The sequence below is a fragment of the Nipponia nippon genome, unplaced genomic scaffold (genome assembly GCF_047370975.1).
Source record: "Nipponia nippon isolate SJK-2023a ecotype South Korea unplaced genomic scaffold, ASM4737097v1 scaffold_3, whole genome shotgun sequence".
NCBI lineage: Eukaryota > Metazoa > Chordata > Aves > Pelecaniformes > Threskiornithidae > Nipponia > Nipponia nippon.
The window spans coordinates 17718435-17725081 of NW_028262347.1; positions in this window are offsets into that span (position 1 = coordinate 17718435).

Below are 6647 nucleotides of genomic sequence, written 5' to 3' on the forward strand. Positions count from 1 at the left end.
TGCAAGAGAAGCACAGCCAGGTGGCTTAGGGATTTCCTTTTGGTGTCAACCCTATGCCGTAGGCAGGGAAAGCTGAAGCTCCTGAAGTCTAAGCCTGTTCTCAAGGTCCTGCCTGTGCCCACGATCTCTGAAAGCAGAGAGACAACCTCTTCCAGGACAGATTTGGGAAGGGCAAAAAACTACTGGCAGCAGCTGCAGGCAGGACAGATGTGCACGACTGAAGCCAGGTGTCTGCGAAAGCTGCCTGCAAAACTTGCATACTCTATTTCTTCTTTTGTTCCCACAGGTGGATTTGTCTTGTTCTCCATGGGTTTCAGAAACAAGCACTGAGTTTTTCCTTTCAGTGGAAAGGCTTCCCGTGGGGAAGGCAGGACAGCTCTGCCGGCTGAGCAGGTGACTGAGAGCAGAGCCACGGGCATAATCTTCTCAAGGGGCTCTCCACTGCCCAAGAGGGCATGACCTGAGTCCCTGACATGCTGCTTTCAGATAACCCTGCTGAGAGGTGGCTTAGGCAGAGTTTCTGCCTTAAAATACACAAAGGTGATAAAGGGAAGCCCAGAAGGGCTGTAGCTCTGGAAGGGCTTTTGGCTGGGGTATGTCCCTGGTCCTGGTAAGCATCGGGTCATGCTCTACATGCTGAGCTGGACCAGATGTAGTTCAGCATCTCTCAGCACAGCAGCTTGCCATGGCAAACAGTTAATAGTCTACATATGACTGCTGGTGGGAGGGTCAGGGATGTGACATTCTGGGGGATGCACAGCCAGCAGGCACTGCTGGATGGGCCCTTTGTGGGTCTGTGTTCCTCCTCTGCCACATCCTACCTATTACAAACTTGCCTAGTTTCAGATATTGTTCCTCAAGGAACGTTTTCAGGCTCCCTCTATTGTAAAATGAGAGAAGTGTGCACTCCTGGGATGTAGGTCACTTCATCCTAGTGCAGGTCTGCTGGCTAGCACCATGGAAATTGCTCTTCGCTCCAGTGACGAGACACACCAGCGCCAGCACTAGTCATGCAGGCAGAGCGGAGTAAAGCAAAGTGATGTTACTTCATCAGTGCTGGGTTTTTGCAGCTGCCAGCGTGTGTGGGGACTGCAACTCCCCTTTCAACCGTACCTTAAGTGCTTGGCCTGCTCCATCATGGCGGCATGATGAGCAACCCTTTGAGGCCTTTTCACCTCTGTTTTGTGGTGAGGGACTTTGAGACAGACAAAGATCTCATTTCTTCAAGTTTAATCTACTTCTGGAGACAAGGGCTCAGACAGAGAGGGAAATGGTACCGCCTTGCCTGTTAGGGAAGAGCTGGCCAAAGTCACCTGCAGTGAGGAGCAGAAGAAAGAGGGGGAGGCTTGAGAAAACTTTGCAGAAAGGGTTTTGAGTGTGACAGAGACCTGACGAGGCCAGCACTTGGCTGAAGAAGCTGCAAAGCTGTGGGGGACAAGGTAGGATATAAGCAGATATGTTGACTGAACAGCCTGCAACAAGGGGTGCCATGCACGTGTCTGGAAACAACTAGAGACCTGCAGAAAACAAAATGGAGGCAGTCACCAGGATCTTCTCTGAAAACTTCCTCAACATGCTGGGATTGTCAGTACTAAATCAGAGGAGTATCTGTAAAGTCTAAGCTAGAGGTGGCCAGGTTTAGCTCCACGGTCCCTCTGGCTTTATTCTTGAATTGAAACAGCCGCCAGCCCCTGCCTGCTGGGTCCTGCCTACAGCCTGCTGCTATTGCAGACCATGAAATATGGGAGTAGAGGTCATGGACAACACCCTATAGAGCCAGTTTTGCCTAGAAAGCAGCCATTTTCTGTGCTGAGCAGACCAAAGCATCAGGCGTAGATCACCACTATCCAAAGTCACCTACAAATGGCTGCACGAGCCCGGTGCATGTGTAGGCTGTGCCTCATCAACAGGGCACCACTGGGACCTGGCGAAGACTGAGCAGATTGCAGAGTGTCGGTAAGGGGCTGGGCAGGTCAGCGGAGCCAGGGACAGGCACTCGCCTTTGCTCCCCCGGTGCCTGGCAGGGTTCCTCGGCGCGCTCCTCCCCACCGTGCCCGTGCTGTCCTGCCAGCCTGTCCTTGTGCCTGGCAGCAGGTTCTCTGGCACAGAAGCTGTTTTCTTTGCTGTCGAGACCTGCTCTCATTTGAATTATTTTAGCACTGCTGAAATAAAAATAAAATAATTGGGATGGATCACTTATTCTTTTCAGTTTTATTTCAGCCCTGACAATGAGTTGGCTGAGTTTCAATGAACTGATTTATACCAAATACTGCTCTGCCATACACACAGCTTATCTTTATCTATAAGACTGAAAATAACTGTCAGCAGCAGGCTTAAGCCAGCTCACACAGGAGCTGCTGGAAGGAGCTGTGTCTGTGTTGTCCTTCAGGGTCAGGGCTTTGGACTGGATTGCAGGTGACTGTATTTGCTGCGCCCAAGGCCTCTCTCCCTGTGGTTGTCTCAGTGACTCAGCTTGTCAGCACGGCACGGGCACTGTTTCAGCTCAGGGTTCAAAATCCAGATGATATCACACCCATTTCTGTAAGGACAAGATGCTACCATCTTAGCTCGTGTGACTCAGCACCCTGGTGGAGGTGTCTTAGCTGGCTGACTCGAAGGAGAGAACTGACTCTCAGAAGATGAAAAAGGACTTTTTTCCCACCTTGCTAAAAATAAGTTCAATTCTTAGTGAAATCTCACTTAACTATAACCTGAGAATCTAAGTAGGATCTCATACTGGAGCTTACTGAGCACAGGGACTGGGCCTCTAGCAAGGCACACAGGATATAACACATGGTATGGTTTAGACTACGCACATCCACATCTTAAATCTCAATTGTGAGTGCTCAGTGACAGAGCCAAGGAGATGCCGGTACAGGAGAACAGCAGCCCTGCACAGTGAAACACAACCTGACATGTGCTGTGTCAGGAAATCCCACAAGTGATCAGAGATGTCAGCTCAACCACATATCTTCTGATAAATCTTTTATAATACCCAGTCAAACCTTATACCTGGCTGACTCTGGGGGACTGAGAAGACTGTCTGGTGTGGCTTCTACCTCTTCTGGGTCATCATCTGACAAGTGCAGGAACGCGAGATAACCAAGATATGGAGAGGACGCTATTTTCAGTAATGAAATAATACCAAGGGTTTCACTGTTAAACTGCCTTCAGGGACAGGCCAAAGACCTTTTATGAAGGTTGATAACCACAACAACAGATGCTATTATTACTAGTGCTCAGATCTTCAGACCCAGCTGAGAAGATGACTTCTGTTTTGAAGCTAGAATGAGAAGCAGAGGTTGGATTTCCCCCTGTGTGCAGGCACTTAGCTGTGTTAAAGAGATGTGGGGGAGATTTAAGGAATAATACCGTTGTGCCTAATTTCCAAGGAGTCCTCACCCTGGTCCCCCTCCTAAATTGACCCTTTGTCCAAAAATGTTAGAAAGTGAAAGTGTACCTGATGCCGAGCCTGGAAGAGATGGCACCCGCTGGGGAGAGGGCTCCTGCTCCAAGTCACGGGCACTTTTCTCATTAACCATTTAAGGGATAAAACCAAACAGTTTCCAGGGTACTGATCTCTTACCCCTTACTTCAGAAATACTTGCTTCTTCCTTCATGTATTTTCCCTGATTTCTTTTTTCCAAATGGCGGCCCAGCCTCAGCAGGAGGGGTAGAAAGGCATGCTCTGGGTTAGGAATAGAAGTAATTGCAGGGCTAGGAGCTGTGAGCTGGGAAGTGGGTGGCTACAGCCAGCGATTCCTGTGCTCCTCCTCACAGCCAGCGGTCTTATTTCAAGCCTCCTTTCCCACTCACCCAAACAGAGGGAGGAAAGAAACCAGGGAGCTTTTGTTTTCCTGAGCTATAGTATTAAGTGAGCAAGCAGTGGCTCCATGCTCTTGCTCTTCCTAAGACAGCTTCCTAGAGAGAAACTGGAAGAACATCAGGGTTAAGTATCAGTACAAAGTTGTTCAGCCTAGTATAGGCACAGGTGCTTTGGCATCTTTGTGCCCAGAAACAAAACTGCAGTTAGTTAGGCTGACTTCACATTTTTCCAGGTCACTTCAGAGCTGTTCACTGTTCAGAGCTCTGGCCTTGGCAGGTGTGTAGCTGGGTGTTGAAGTTATCCACAACCAGGCTAAGCCCTGAGATTCTGAAGAAAACATGAAAAATGTGATCCAAATGGTAAATTACAAACTAAAAAAAAGAGGGAAAACTTGCAAAAATTGAGTATTGCTGTCCAAACAGTCTGAACTGACTATTCAGTCATACAAACAGGGACCTTACAGCACGAATTTCTGTTCTGCCTCTGCCTAGTGGAGGCTCCTTGCCAGGGCTGACAGGTACGGGCTGTTCCTGCCGATGCTGCAAGCCCCTCTGCAGCTGGCAGGGTGGGATAAGACTTGTTCCTGCTGTTCCTTTGTATCTCGTGTAACTTTGCAATAAAGCGGAGAGCTCCTGTTGCTTGCAAACTTGCATCTATTTAGTCTTTTGTTATTAAAATTCTTCTTGCCATCTATGCACTTCTAATCCCTTTAAAATATGGCTGAGCTCTTGGTTGCTGTGATACCCTTCGGCACGGAGGACCTCCTGTTCATTTTTCATGACACGCAGCTGCTTGCATCGAACTTTCTCCTGCTGCTGTTCCGTGTTATTTGGTATCCTGCCCTACAAATGCAGAATATCACAAGTGGTGATTAGCTTATGCCAGAGAAGGTGCTGGCTCTGAGAGAGAGAGATGGTGCATGTGGTGTCCCGTGATTCCTAAGAGCTCTCACTTTTCCATTTAAAGATACTTAAATGCCAGAAACAGCATTACAGGCATATGCTCAAGGAATTGACAGGGGTTTACAAGAACTTTTGTCCCCTTGTATTTAAAACCTGAGAAGAGGCGTGATGAGAAGAGGTGCGAGATGCCTGCTGCTGAGCTATAAAGGCTTCTTTGTGCTGAATCATCTAGGCTAAAAAGAGCCCTGGCTCTTTCCTGCTAAGTGGCCAGGGGCTGCTGGTGGACCCCACGGAGACAGCTTTTGTTAGCCGAGATCAGCTGCGGTGAGAGGTGTTTGGGTCCCCTCACCATAATGCCAGCTGCAAAAGGGGTGGGGGGACAAATCTGTGTTTTATTATATTGCTCTCCCACTGAGCTTTCCACTTAAAGCTGCAGTTTGGGCCAAAGTGCAAGTCAGTATGGGAGCAGCATGGGCTTAATGTGAGTTCACGCGGATGTGACCGTAGAGACGTGGCATTGCAGGGAGTTTGTGAGAAGAGAGGGGAAGGTGCTGCATCTCCAAAGTCAGCACTCAGATGTGACTTTTTATTACCTTGACGACAGGAGGAAGTAGCTGTGGGATAAATGCTCATCCCAACAAAGTAACCTCTCAATGAAAGCAACCATCTACCAGCAGCCCCTGCCATCGCAGGCTTCCCACTTTGCTAGAACTGAGCCATGCCTCAGAAAGCTTCCTGCAAGGGCAGGTTTTATGGAGATGGAGCAGTTCAACAGCCTGTTTCCATCAGTGCCCGCAAGCGCAGGCTTCCTGGGAACCCTTGAATACTGCAGCACTCCAAAGAAACAGAAGGCCTACAAAAAGAAGATGGTAAATAGCAATAGGAGCCTCAAATCTCCTCAATTTTAGTGAAATTGGATGTGGTGCACTTATGTTCTCTCCTTTTGTTGGTCTTCCCAGACAGTCTCAGGTGAAGAGAGGAGACTGAGTGCTTTTATCGACAGCATTTATGGCTCTCCTGTCTGTAGCTATGTTCTTCAGAGGCAGCCTGGTATTCACTAGGACGTGCCCTAGCCCATGGGGCAGGCTAGGTCAGAAGCACCTGGTTTATTTAAAAAGTTGTGCTGAACACTTTCTCCAGTGTTGGCAAATATGGATGTACTTTGTATAAAGAAAGCTCTCCCACACCTGCACAGGAGGAGGTTCAATGGGCAATAAATTGGAGAGGCGCACACAAGCTGGATGTAGGTGAGTAATCAGTGAGCAGCCACAACGTAGCAAACTCAATGCAAGTCCCTATAGGAGGGTGACTTTATCACCTTATAGGCAGGTGAATTTATTTTAAAGCAGTACTGATTTGACTCACGTTCATCTTCTCGTACCTATGTACTCACCAGATGTCTGACCAGCACGCAGACACCAGGATGCCTGTGTCCATCTTCGCGATGACTTTGAGGATGAGTGATGGTGTCATTGCACCCTCATCGAATTTCCTGGGTTCCCCTTAGATAGGTGACCATGTGCTGTCTCTGGATGTGCTTTTTCTACCCTTTAGTTGCTGGCAGCGACTCCACTGTCCGTCCTGCTCCACCTCTGGGAGTTATCAGGATTTACTCCCTGCCCTTCGTTTCCTGACTGTGTCCCGAGCAGCTGCAGGCAGGGTGTGCTGGCTTCTTCGTGGGCTCCTCGCTGAGGCCCCACCAGCACCCACCACTCTTACAGCATTCACTCACAGTCGCCTGCCTTTGGCCCCTTCTGGTGCCTCACACCCAGCCATTGCCCTTCCTTCCCCACTCTTACCAATGTCCCGTTTCTGTTCCTACTACAATCTCCTTCTGTCTTTAGGAGACAGTTAAATCCGTAAGAATTTTTTTTCTGAATGAATTCTGTAAGAAATTCTGTAAGAGATTTTTTTTTGTG